This window comes from Lissotriton helveticus, chromosome 8 (genome assembly GCF_964261635.1).
Source record: "Lissotriton helveticus chromosome 8, aLisHel1.1, whole genome shotgun sequence".
In the NCBI taxonomy this organism is placed as follows: Eukaryota; Metazoa; Chordata; class Amphibia; order Caudata; family Salamandridae; genus Lissotriton; species Lissotriton helveticus.
Window position 1 is genome coordinate 820,114,877 of NC_136069.1, and position 13,372 is coordinate 820,128,248.

General features: G+C 39.8%; 11 non-coding genes across 11 annotated transcripts; all 11 read left to right on the forward strand.

Annotated features, from left to right (window-relative positions):
• The first annotated feature begins 85 nt into the window (after positions 1–85).
• Positions 86–157, forward strand: TRNAP-AGG (transfer RNA proline (anticodon AGG)). Its single transcript has one exon. It is a non-coding gene; the product is annotated as a tRNA-Pro (tRNA).
• A 288-nt stretch (positions 158–445) lies between these two features.
• Positions 446–518, forward strand: TRNAV-CAC (transfer RNA valine (anticodon CAC)). The gene has a single exon. It is a non-coding gene; the product is annotated as a tRNA-Val (tRNA).
• Positions 519–2,591: 2,073 nt separating this feature from the next.
• Positions 2,592–2,663, forward strand: TRNAP-AGG (transfer RNA proline (anticodon AGG)). The gene has a single exon. It is a non-coding gene; the product is annotated as a tRNA-Pro (tRNA).
• Positions 2,664–2,951: 288 nt separating this feature from the next.
• Positions 2,952–3,024, forward strand: TRNAV-CAC (transfer RNA valine (anticodon CAC)). Its single transcript has one exon. It is a non-coding gene; the product is annotated as a tRNA-Val (tRNA).
• Positions 3,025–5,195: 2,171 nt separating this feature from the next.
• TRNAP-AGG (transfer RNA proline (anticodon AGG)) lies at positions 5,196–5,267 on the forward strand. Its single transcript has one exon. It is a non-coding gene; the product is annotated as a tRNA-Pro (tRNA).
• A 288-nt stretch (positions 5,268–5,555) lies between these two features.
• Positions 5,556–5,628, forward strand: TRNAV-CAC (transfer RNA valine (anticodon CAC)). Its single transcript has one exon. It is a non-coding gene; the product is annotated as a tRNA-Val (tRNA).
• Positions 5,629–7,666: 2,038 nt separating this feature from the next.
• TRNAP-AGG (transfer RNA proline (anticodon AGG)) lies at positions 7,667–7,738 on the forward strand. Its single transcript has one exon. It is a non-coding gene; the product is annotated as a tRNA-Pro (tRNA).
• A 288-nt stretch (positions 7,739–8,026) lies between these two features.
• TRNAV-CAC (transfer RNA valine (anticodon CAC)) lies at positions 8,027–8,099 on the forward strand. Its single transcript has one exon. It is a non-coding gene; the product is annotated as a tRNA-Val (tRNA).
• A 2,434-nt stretch (positions 8,100–10,533) lies between these two features.
• On the forward strand, positions 10,534–10,605 carry TRNAP-UGG (transfer RNA proline (anticodon UGG)). The gene has a single exon. It is a non-coding gene; the product is annotated as a tRNA-Pro (tRNA).
• Positions 10,606–10,893: 288 nt separating this feature from the next.
• TRNAV-CAC (transfer RNA valine (anticodon CAC)) lies at positions 10,894–10,966 on the forward strand. Its single transcript has one exon. It is a non-coding gene; the product is annotated as a tRNA-Val (tRNA).
• Positions 10,967–13,225: 2,259 nt separating this feature from the next.
• On the forward strand, positions 13,226–13,297 carry TRNAP-UGG (transfer RNA proline (anticodon UGG)). Its single transcript has one exon. It is a non-coding gene; the product is annotated as a tRNA-Pro (tRNA).
• The last annotated feature ends 75 nt before the right edge of the window (positions 13,298–13,372 follow it).

A 13,372-nucleotide genomic window follows, 5' to 3' on the forward strand; every position in this document is an offset into this window, starting at 1 on the left:
GACCAAGCATGAAAAAGACCCCAGCATGATCTCCATTGCGGGCTTAGAGCTGGTATTACCTTTTCAGAGGTGAGGGTCTTTCAACGGCTCGTTGGTCTAGGGGTATGATTCTCGCTTAGGGTGCGAGAGGTCCCGGGTTCAAATCCCGGACGAGCCCTTTCATTGGTGCTCTTTTGAAGTATGCATTTCAAAGCCAATATCAATTTTCTCTTTGCAGTAGTGGATGATTATTTGCTAGAGTCTCATGCTTTTAACCTTGCCCTGCCTGAGCAAATAGGAAACATTTCTCTTTAAGCATTTTGCAAAAATGCTGAACTTGCAAGGCATATACAAGCGTTCAGATAGGGCTGTCGGGCAGGTTGCATGAAAGAAATCTAAAACCAGATGCCCTTGGAATAGTCTGTTTTGAGCAGTTTCATCACAGAAGAATCACCTGTAGGTATCTGTTTCTGTAGTGTAGTGGTTATCACGTTCGCCTCACATGCGAAAGGTCCCCGGTTTGAAACCGGGCAGAAACACTAGTTATATTGTCTTGGCTGCAATGTTGAGAGTTGCCGTTTTGCATGAAATTGTCCAGGCCCTGAAGATGGGTTCATGCAGTCTCGTTCCAAGAAAGTGAATTCTCTTAAAAACAATAACATAATTGGCATGTGGATGTATCTGTTGATTCACAGACCTCACTTTCAAAAGAGCCCTGCATTCGGTTCAATTCTCAACCAGAACAAGCATTAACTTTGAGAATTGTTGGCACCAACAGGCCTCCTATTTTAGTGGAGTGTTTCTGGTTTTAAGTGCTGAGGCTTGGGCTCAATTCCTAGATGATCCTTCTCAAGGTGATGATACAAATGCATCGTCACCTTTTCGTTTAATGTCAGAATTGTTTATTTCCATTTGGTGGTGTATGAATGCTTTCGACAGTATGGGGATTTTTTCTAGCCTTGCATGAATAAAAGCATATCACTCCTCTTTATGTATTTTTCTAATACATTTATATTTGCATCTCCTCTCCTAGCATGCATTTTTGACTATCTTACAGGCTGTATATAATAAGTATCAATTCAGGGGCGCTTCTACTACTCAAATCACAACTGTTCTATCACGACATTGATAAGCAATCTGCATCTGCTTCTGTTGTGTATTGGTTATCATGTTTACCTGACGTGTGAAAGTCCCATGTTTGACAGTGCACGTTAACAAAGAAACCAATGATTTTTATTAAAAGTTGTCTTGTGTTTTGGTTACCTTGCATCAGCCAAAACGTGCCAGAGATGACTTCATTTGCAGTCACTTGAAAAGTAGGGATTCTCAAATAAATGGCAAGAGGTTGAAACAAATCCAAAGAAATGCATGGCATATCTATGAGTAGGTGTATGCATGTATCCATATATAAAGATAGATAGATAGATAGATAGATAGATAGATAGATAGATAGATAGATAGATAGATAGATAGATAGATAGATAGATAGATAGATAGATATAGGGAGAGAGAGAGCGTTAATATAAACAGAGACTTTATTTTCAATCAAGCGGTATTTTCTTTCCTTTAGGAGCAGAATGTTCTGATCATCAGCGCACCAGAATGTAGTGCTTGGTTGGCAAGCATCACATATTGTGATGTGTTAGCTAAGAGTTCCATGTCCTTCAGACTCATATATTCCTCTGTAGTTGTACCTTGGTGATTCCACAAAACATGGCATCATAATCAGCATTCTACTGCCACAGAGTGGACAGAGAAACCATTTAGAATTTCCCTGAAAAAGAAAAAAAGCATACTTAGGCAGAGCTTTGTGGACAGGAAGGACATTAGAGCAAGTGAGGAATAAGCACTGCTTTTGTTAATTTACATAGGCAGAACAGAGACTGCTGGGAAAAGCCTGAAATTAAAGGCACAGAAAATGCCTGCTTCTGGAGAGAACACTAAGAAGCATTGAAAGTTTTTCCTCTGACCCTGGCCACTCTTAAGAGGAATCCTATGATAGTCAGCAGGACCCACCCTAAAAAGGAAGGGACAGCCTTTGGACCCTTTCCACCTTTTCTATATCTCGCCTGATCGAGCCTGATTGAGCGGATAAGCACATAAGCACATGTACTTTTCATTTTGGGAAGGCATTGCTTAGCTTGTTACCAGCAGCTCAGTTATGTTATGATGTTAGAGGCTATGCAAGGAATGCTTTAGTCCTGCATTAGGCAGTTTTTATTGCTTCTTGCATTCAAGAGATAGATAATTAGCCAGAATCTGTGGCCCAGCTATTCACCTTGGCATTCCGATTTGCACAAAGGGAATCAGTATTGGAGAGAAAAGGCAAAATGTGTTTCTTATGTTGTTATGAACAGCTTTTTATTCTTTCTCTTTAGGCTCTAGCCAATGCAGAAATATATAAATAACTGCTGACTTCCCGTAAGACGTGTCCAATGCTGAGACAAAATAAAAGGGGACACTTACAAATGATAGTGCTATCGTTTGAGAAAGGGTAAGTTGACACTGAATTTCCTGTGAATTCACAGACCAAGCATGAAAAAGACCCCAGCATGATCTTCATTGCGGGCTTAGAGCTGGTATTACCTTTTCAGAGGTGAGGGTCTTTCAACGGCTCGTTGGTCTAGGGGTATGATTCTCGCTTAGGGTGCGAGAGGTCCCGGGTTCAAATCCCGGACGAGCCCTTTCATTGGTGCTCTTTTGAAGTATGCATTTCAAAGCCAATATCAATTTTCTCTTTGCAGTAGTGGATGCATATTTGCTAGAGTCTCATGCTTTTAACCTTGCCCTGCCTGAGCAAATAGGAAACATTTCTCTTTAAGCATTTTGCAAAAATGCTGAACTTGCAAGGCATATACAAGCGTTCAGATAGGGCTGTCGGGCAGGGTGCATGAAAGAAATCTAAAACCAGATGCCCTTGGAATAGCCTGTTTTGAGCAGTTTCATCACAGAAGAATCACCTGTAGATATCTGTTTCTGTAGTGTAGTGGTTATCACGTTCGCCTCACACGCAAAAGGTCCCCGGTTCGAAACCGGGCAGAAACACTAGTTATATTGTCTTGGCTGCAATGTTGAGAGTTGCCGTTTTGCATGAAATTGTCCAGGCCCTGAAGATGGGTTCATGCAGTCTCGTTCCAAGAAAGTGAATTCTCTTAAAAACAATAACATAATTGGCATGTGGATGTATATGTTGATTCACAGACCTCACTTTCAAAAGAGCCCTGCTTTCGGTTCAATGCTCAACCAGAACAAGCATTAACTTTGACAATTGTTGGCACCAATAGGCCTCTTATTTTAGTGGAGTGTTTCTGGTTTTTAAGTGCTGAGGCTTGGGCTCAATTCCTAGATGATCCTTCTCAAGGTGATGATACAAATGCATCGTCACCTTTTCGTTTAATGTCAGAATTGTTTATTTCCATTTGGTGGTGTATGAAGGCTTTCGACAGTATGGGGATTTTTTCTAGCCTTGCATGAATAAAAGCATATCACTCCTCTTTATGTATTTTTCTAATACATTTATATTTGCATCTCCTCTCCTAGCATGCATTTTTGACTATCTTACAGGCTGTATATAATAAGTATCAATTCAGGGGCGCTTCTTCTACTCAAATCACAACTGTTCTATCACGACATTGATAAGCAATCTGCATCTGCTTCTGTTGTGTATTGGTTATCATATTTACCTGACGTGTGAAAGTCCCATGTTGGACAGTGCACGTTAACAAAGAAACCAATGATTTTTATTAAAAGTTGTCTCGTGTTTTGGTTACCTTGCATCAGCCAAAACATGCCAGAGATGACTTCATTTGCAGTCACTTGAAAAGTAGGGATTCTCAAATAAATGGAGAGAGGTTGAAACAAATCCAAAGAAATGCATGGCATATCTATGAGTAGGTGTATGCATGTATCCATATATAAAGATAGATAGATAGATAGATAGATAGATAGATAGATAGATAGATAGATAGATAGATAGATAGATAGATAGATAGATAGATAGATAGATAGATAGATAGATAGATAGATAGATAGATAGATAGATAGATAGATAGATAGATAGATAGATAGATAGATAGATAGATAGATAGATAGATAGATAGATATAGGGAGAGAGAGAGCGTTAATATAAACAGAGACTTTATTTTCAATCAAGCGGTATTTTCTTTCCTTTAGGAGCAGAATGTTCTGATCATCAGCGCACCAGAATGTAGTGCTTGGTTGGCAAGCATCACATATTGTGATGTGTTAGCTAAGAGTTCCATGTCCTTCAGACTCATATATTCCTCTGTAGTTGTACCTTGGTGATTCCACAAAACATGGCATCATAATCAGCATTCTACTGCCACAGAGTGGACAGAGAAACCATTTAGAATTTCCCTGAAAAAGAAAAAAAGCATACTTAGGCAGAGCTTTGTGGACAGGAAGGACATTAGAGCAAGTGAGGAATAAGCACTGCTTTTGTTAATTTACATAGGCAGAACAGAGACTGCTGGGAAAAGCCTGAAATTAAAGGCACAGAAAATGCCTGCTTCTGGAGAGAACACTAAGAAGCATTGAAAGTTTTTCCTCTGACCCTGGCCACTCTTAAGAGGAATCCTATGATAGTCAGCAGGACCCACCCTAAAAAGGAAGGGACAGCCATTTGGACCCTTTCCACCTTTTCTATATCTCGCCTGATCGAGCCTGATTGAGCGGATAAGCACATAAGCACATGTACTTCTCATTTTGGGAAGGCATTGCTTAGCTTGTTACCAGCAGCTCAGTTATGTTATGATGTTAGAGGCTATGCAAGGAATGCTTTAGTCCTGCATTAGGCAGTTTTTATTGCTTCTTGCATTCAAGAGATAGATAATTAGCCAGAATCTGTGGCCCAGCTATTCACCTTGGCATTTCGATTTGCACAAAGGGAATAAGTATTGGAGAGAAAAGGCAAAATGTGTTTCTTATGTTGTTATGAACAGCTTTTTATTCTTTCTCTTTAGGCTCTAGCCAATGCAGAAATATATAAATAACTGCTGACTTCCTGTAAGACGTGTCCAATGCTGAGACAAAATAAAAGGGGACACTTACAAATGATAGTGCTATCGTTTGAGAAAGGGTAAGTTGACACTGAATTTCCTGTGAATTCACAGACCAAGCATGAAAAAGACCCCAGCATGATCTTCATTGCGGGCTTAGAGCTGGTATTACCTTTTCAGAGGTGAGGGTCTTTCAACGGCTCGTTGGTCTAGGGGTATGATTCTCGCTTAGGGTGCGAGAGGTCCCGGGTTCAAATCCCGGACGAGCCCTTTCATTGGTGCTCTTTTGAAGTATGCATTTCAAAGCCAATATCAATTTTCTCTTTGCAGTAGTGGATGAATATTTGCTAGAGTCTCATGCTTTTAACCTTGCCCTGCCTGAGCAAATAGGAAACATTTCTCTTTAAGCATTTTGCAAAAATGCTGAACTTGCAAGGCATATACAAGCGTTCAGATAGGGCTGTCGGGCAGGTTGCATGAAAGAAATCTAAAACCAGATGCCCTTGGAATAGTCTGTTTTGAGCAGTTTCATCACAGAAGAATCACCTGTAGGTATCTGTTTCTGTAGTGTAGTGGTTATCACCTTCGCCTCACACGCGAAAGGTCCCCGGTTCGAAACCGGGCAGAAACATTAGTTATATTGTCTTGGCTGCAATGTTGAGAGTTGCCGTTTTGCATGAAATTGTCCAGGCCCTGAAGATGGGTTCATGCAGTCTCGTTCCAAGAAAGTGAATTCTCTTAAAAACAATAACATAATTGGCATGTGGATGTATCTGTTGATTCACAGACCTCACTTTCAAAAGAGCCCTGCATTCGGTTCAATGCTCAACCAGAACAAGCATTAACTTTGAGAATTGTTGGCACAAACAGGCCTCCTATTTTAGTGGAGTGTTTCTGGTTTTAAGTGCTGAGGCTTGGGCTCAATTCCTAGATGATCCTTCTCAAGGTGATGATACAAATGCATCGTCACCTTTTCGTTTAATGTCAGAATTGTTTATTTCCATTTGGTGGTGTATGAATGCTTTCGACAGTATGGGGATTTTTTCTAGCCTTGCATGAATAAAAGCATATCACTCCACTTTATGTATTTTTCTAATACATTTATATTTGCATCTCCTCTCCTAGCATGCATTTTTGACTATCTTACAGGCTGTATATAATAAGTATCAATTCAGGGGCGCTTCTACTACTCAAATCACAACTGTTCTATCACGACATTGATAAGCAATCTGCATCTGCTTCTGTTGTGTATTGGTTATCATGTTTACCTGACGTGTGAAAGTCCCATGTTTGACAGTGCACGTTAACAAAGAAACCAATGATTTTTATTAAAAGTTGTCTTGTGTTTTGGTTACCTTGCATCAGCCAAAACGTGCCAGAGATGACTTCATTTGCAGTCACTTGAAAAGTAGGGATTCTCAAATAAATGGCAAGAGGTTGAAACAAATCCAAAGAAATGCATGGCATATCTATGAGTAGGTGTATGCATGTATCCATATATAAAGATAGATAGATAGATAGATAGATAGATAGATAGATAGATAGATAGATAGATATAGGGAGAGAGAGAGCGTTAATATAAACAGAGACTTTATTTTCAATCAAGCGGTATTTTCTTTCCTTTAGGAGCAGAATGTTCTGATCATCAGCGCACCAGAATGTAGTGCTTGGTTGGCAAGCATCACATATTGTGATGTGTTAGCTAAGAGTTCCATGTCCTTCAGACTCATATATTCCTCTGTAGTTGTACCTTGGTGATTCCACAAAACATGGCATCATAATCAGCATTCTACTGCCACAGAGTGGACAGAGAAACCATTTAGAATTTCCCTGAAAAAGAAAAAAAGCATACTTAGGCAGAGCTTTGTGGACAGGAAGGACATTAGAGCAAGTGAGGAATAAGCACTGCTTTTGTTAATTTACATAGGCAGAACAGAGACTGCTGGGAAAAGCCTGAAATTAAAGGCACAGAAAATGCCTGCTTCTGGAGAGAACACTAAGAAGCATTGAAAGTTTTTCCTCTGACCCTGGCCACTCTTAAGAGGAATCCTATGATAGTCAACAGAACCCACCCTAAAAAGGAAGGGACAGCCATTTGGACCCTTTCCACCTTTTCTATATCTCGCCTGATCGAGCCTGATTGAGCGGATAAGCACATAAGCACATGTACTTCTCATTTTGGGAAGGCATTGCTTAGCTTGTTACCAGCAGCTCAGTTATGTTATGATGTTAGAGGCTATGCAAGGAATGCTTTAGTCCTGCATTAGGCAGTTTTTATTGCTTCTTGCATTCAAGAGATAGATAATTAGCCAGAATCTGTGGCCCAGCTATTCACCTTGGCATTCCGATTTGCACAAAGGGAATAAGTATTGGAGAGAAAAGGCAAAATGTGTTTCTTATGTTGTTATGAACAGCTTTTTATTCTTTCTCTTTAGGCTCTAGCCAATGCAGAAAAATATAAATAACTGCTGACTTCCCGTAAGACGTGTCCAATGCTGAGACAAAATAAAAGGGGACACTTACAAATGATAGTGCTATCGTTTGAGAAAGGGTAAGTTGACACTGAATTTCCTGTGAATTCACAGACCAAGCATGAAAAAGACCCCAGCATGATCTTCATTGCGGGCTTAGAGCTGGTATTACCTTTTCAGAGGTGAGGGTCTTTCAACGGCTTGTTGGTCTAGGGGTATGATTCTCGCTTAGGGTGCGAGAGGTCCCGGGTTCAAATCCCGGACGAGCCCTTTCATTGGTGCTCTTTTGAAGTATGCATTTCAAAGCCAATATCAATTTTCTCTTTGCAGTAGTGGATGCATATTTGCTAGAGTCTCATGCTTTTAACCTTGCCCTGCCTGAGCAAATAGGAAACATTTCTCTTTAAGCATTTTGCAAAAATGCTGAACTTGCAAGGCATATACAAGCGTTCAGATAGGGCTGTCGGGCAGGTTGCATGAATGAAATCTAAAACCAGATGCCCTTGGAATAGCCTGTTTTGAGCAGTTTCATCACAGAAGAATCACCTGTAGATATCTGTTTCTGTAGTGTAGTGGTTATCACGTTCGCCTCACACGCAAAAGGTCCCCGGTTCGAAACCGGGCAGAAACACTAGTTATATTGTCTTGGCTGCAATGTTGAGAGTTGCCGTTTTGCATGAAATTGTCCAGGCCCTGAAGATGGGTTCATGCAGTCTCGTTCCAAGAAAGTGAATTCTCTTAAAAACAATAACATAATTGGCATGTGGATGTATATGTTGATTCACAGACCTCACTTTCAAAAGAGCCCTGCTTTCGGTTCAATGCTCAACCAGAACAAGCATTAACTTTGACAATTGTTGGCACCAATAGGCCTCTTATTTTAGTGGAGTGTTTCTGGTTTTTAAGTGCTGAGGCTTGGGCTCAATTCCTAGATGATCCTTCTCAAGGTGATGATACAAATGCATCGTCACCTTTTCGTTTAATGTCAGAATTGTTTATTTCCATTTGGTGGTGTATGAATGCTTTCGACAGTATGGGGATTTTTTCTAGCCTTGCATGAATAAAAGCATATCACTCCTCTTTATGTATTTTTCTAATACATTTATATTTGCATCTCCTCTCCTAGCATGCATTTTTGACTATCTTACAGGCTGTATATAATAAGTATCAATTCAGGGGCGCTTCTTCTACTCAAATCACAACTGTTCTATCACGACATTGATAAGCAATCTGCATCTGCTTCTGTTGTGTATTGGTTATCATATTTACCTGACGTGTGAAAGTCCCATGTTGGACAGTGCACGTTAACAAAGAAACCAATGATTTTTATTAAAAGTTGTCTCGTGTTTTGGTTACCTTGCATCAGCCAAACCGTGCCAGAGATTACTTCATTTGCAGTCACTTGAAAAGTAGGGATTCTCAAATAAATGGCAAGAGGTTGAAACAAATCCAAAGAAATGCATGGCATATCTATGTGTAGGTGTATGCATGTATCCATATATAAAGATAGATAGATAGATAGATAGATAGATAGATAGATAGATAGATAGATAGATAGATAGATAGATAGATAGATAGATAGATAGATAGATAGATAGATAGATGGATGGATGGATGGATGGATGGATGGATGGATGGATGGATGGATGGATGGATGGATGGATGGATGGATGGATGGATGGATGGATGGATGGATGGATGGATGGATGGATGGATGGATGGATGGATGGATGGATGAATGGATAGACGGACAGACAGACAGACAGACAGACAGACAGACAGACAGACAGATAGATAGATAGATAGATAGATAGATAGATAGATAGATAGATAGATAGATAGATAGATAGATAGATAGATAGATAGATAGATAGATAGATAGATAGATAGATAGATAGATAGATAGATAGATAGATAGATAGATAGATAGATAGATAGATAGAGGGAGAGAGAGAGCGTTAATATAAACAGAGACTTTATTTTCAATCAAGCGGTCTTTTCTTTCCTTTAGGAGCAGAATGTTCTGATCATCAGCGCACCAGAATGTAGTGCTTGGTTGGCAAGCATCACATATTGTGATGTGTTAGCTAAGAGTTCCATGTCCTTCAGACTCATATATTCCTCTGTAGTTGTAACTTGGTGATTCAACAAAACATGGCATCATAATCAGCATTCTACTGCCACAGAGTGGACAGAGAAACCATTTAGAATTTCCCTGAAAAAGAAAAAAAGCATACTTAGGCAGAGCTTTGTGGACAGGCAGGACATTAGAGCAAGTGAGGAATAAGCACTGCGTTTGTTAATTTACATAGGCAGAACAGAGACTGCTGGGAAAAACCTGAAATTAAAGGCACAGAAAATGCCTGCTTCTGGAGAGAACACTAAGAAGCATTGAAAGTTTTTCCTCTGACCCTGGCCACTCTTAAGAGGAATCCTATGATAGTCAGCAGGACCCACCCTAAAAAGGAAGGGACAGCCATTTGGACCCTTTCCACCTTTTCTATATCTCACCTGATCGAGCCTGATTGAGCGCTTATTGAGCGGATAAGCACATAAGCACATGTACTTCTCATTTTGGGAAGGTATTGCTTAGCTTGTTACCAGCAGCTCAGTTATGTTATGATGTTAGAGGCTATGCAAGGAATGCTTTAGTCCTGCATTAGGCAGTTTTTATTGGTTCTTGCATTCAAAAGATAGATAATTAGCCAGAATCTGTGGCCCAGCTATTCACCTTGGCATTCCGATTTGCACAAAGGGAATAAGTATTTGAGAGAAAAGGCAAAATGTGTTTCTTATGTTGTTATGAACAGCTTTTTATTCTTTCTATTTAGGCTCTAGCCAATGCAGAAATATATAAATAACTGCTGACTTCCTGTAAGACTTGTCCAATGCTGAGAAAAAATAAAAGGGGACACTTACAAATGATAGTGCTATCGTTTGAGAAAGGGTAAGTTGACACTGAATTTCCTGTGAATTCACAGACCAAGCATGAAAAAGACCCCAGCATGATCTTCATTGCGGGCTTAGAGCTGGTATTACCTTTACAGAGGTGAGGGTCTTTCAACAGCTCGTTGGTCTAGGGGTATGATTCTCGCTTTGGGTGCGAAAGGTCCCGGGTTCAAATCCCGGACGAGCCCTTTCATTGGTGCTCTTTTGAAGTATGCATTTCAAAGCCAATATCAATTTTCTCTTTGCAGTAGTGGATGATTATTTGCTAGAGTCTCATGCTTTTAACCTTGCCCTGCCTGAGCAAATAGGAAACATTTCTCTTTAAGCATTTTGCAAAAATGCTGAACTTGCAAGGCATATACAAGCGTTCAGATAGGGCTGTCGGGCAGGTTGCATGAAAGAAATCTAAAACCAGATGCCCTTGGAATAGTCTGTTTTGAGCAGTTTCATCACAGAAGAATCACCTGTAGGTATCTGTTTCTGTAGTGTAGTGGTTATCACGTTCGCCTCACACGCGAAAGGTCCCCGGTTCGAAACCGGGCAGAAACACTAGTTATATTGTCTTGGCTGCAATGTTGAGAGTTGCCGTTTTGCATGAAATTGTCCAGGCCCTGAAGATGGGTTCATGCAGTCTCGTTCCAAGAAAGTGAATTCTCTTAAAAACAATAACATAATTGGCATGTGGATGTATCTGTTGATTCACAGACCTCACTTTCAAAAGAGCCCTGCATTCGGTTCAATGCTCAACCAGAACAAGCATTAACTTTGAGAATTGTTGGCACCAACAGGCCTCTTATTTTAGTGGAGTGTTTCTGGTTTTTAAGTGCTGAGGCTTGGGCTCAATTCCTAGATGATCCTTCTCAAGGTGATGATACAAATGCATCGTCACCTTTTCGTTTAATGTCAGAATTGTTTATTTCCATTTGGTGGTGTATGAATGCTTTCAACAGTATGGGGATTTTTTCTAGCCTTGCATGAATAAAAGCATATCACTCCTCTTTATGTATTTTTCTAATACATTTATATTTGCATCTCCTCTCCTAGCATGCATTTTTGACTATCTTACAGGCTGTATATAATAAGTATCAATTCAGGGGCGCTTCTACTACTCAAATCACAACTGTTCTATCACGACATTGATAAGCAATCTTCATCTGCTTCTGTTGTGTATTGGTTATCATATTTACCTGACGTGTGAAAGTCCCATGTTTGACAGTGCACGTTAACAAAGAAACCAATGATTTTTATTAAAAGTTGTCTTGTGTTTTGGTTATCTTGCATCAGCCAAAACATGCCAGAGATGACTTCATTTGCAGTCACTTGAAAAGTAGGGATTCTCAAATAAATGGCAAGAGGTTGAAACAAATCCAAAGAAATGCATGGCATATCTATGAGTAGGTGTATGCATGTATCCATATATAAAGATAGATAGATAGATAGATAGATAGATAGATAGATAGATAGATAGAAAGATAGATAGATAGATAGATAGATAGATAGATAGATAGATAGATAGATAGATAGATAGATAGATAGATAGATAGATAGATAGATAGATAGATAGATAGATAGATAGATAGATAGATAGATAGATAGATAGATAGATAGATAGATAGATAGATAGATAGATAGATAGATAGATAGATAGATAGATAGATAGATAGATAGATAGATAGATAGATAGATAGATAGATATAGGGAGAGAGAGAGCGTTAATATAAACAGAGACTTTATTTTCAATCAAGCGGTATTTTCTTTCCTTTAGGAGCAGAATGTTCTGATCATCAGCGCACCAGAATGTAGTGCTTGGTTGGCAAGCATCACATATTGTGATGTGTTAGCTAAGAGTTCCATGTCCTTCAGACTCATATATTCCTCTGTAGTTGTACCTTGGTGATTCCACAAAACATGGCATCATAATCAGCATTCTACTGCCACAGAGTGGACAGAGAAACCATTTAGAATTTCCCTGAAAAAGAAAAAAAGCATACTTAGGCAGAGCTTTGTGGACAGGAAGGACATTAGAGCAAGTGAGGAATAAGCACTGCTTTTGTTAATTTACATAGGCAGAACAGAGACTGCTGGGAAAAGCCTGAAATTAAAGGCACAGAAAATGCCTGCTTCTGGAAAGAACACTAAGAAGCATTGAAAGTTTTTCCTCTGACCCTGGCCACTCTTAAGAGGAATCCTATGATAGTCAGCAGGACCCACCCTAAAAAGGAAGGGACAGCCATTTGGACCCTTTCCACCTTTTCTATATCTCGCCTGATCGAGCCTGATTGAGCGGATAAGCACATAAGCACATGTACTTCTCATTTTGGGAAGGCATTGCTTAGCTTGTTACCAGCAGCTCAGTTATGTTATGATGTTAGAGGCTATGCAAGGAATGCTTTAGTCCTGCATTAGGCAGTTTGTATTGCTTCTTGCATTCAAGAGATAGATAATTAGCCAGAATCTGTGGCCCAGCTATTCACCTTGGCATTCCGATTTGCACAAAGGGAATAAGTATTGGAGAGAAAAGGCAAAATGTGTTTCTTATGTTGTTATGAACAGCTTTTTATTCTTTCTCTTTAGGCTCTAGCCAATGCAGAAATATATAAATAACTGCTGACTTCCTGTAAGACGTGTCCAATGCTGAGACAAAATAAAAGGGGACACTTACAAATGATAGTGCTATCGTTTGAGAAAGGGTAAGTTGACACTGAATTTCCTGTGAATTCACAGACCAAGCATGAAAAAGACCCCAGCATGATCTCCATTGCGGGCTTAGAGCTGGTATTACCTTTTCAGAGGTGAGGGTCTTTCAACGGCTCGTTGGTCTAGGGGTATGATTCTCGCTTTGGGTGCGAGAGGTCCCGGGTTCAAATCCCGGACGAGCCCTTTCATTGGTGCTCTTTTGAAGTATGCATTTCAAAGCCAATATCAATTTTCTCTTTGCAGTAGTGGATGATTATT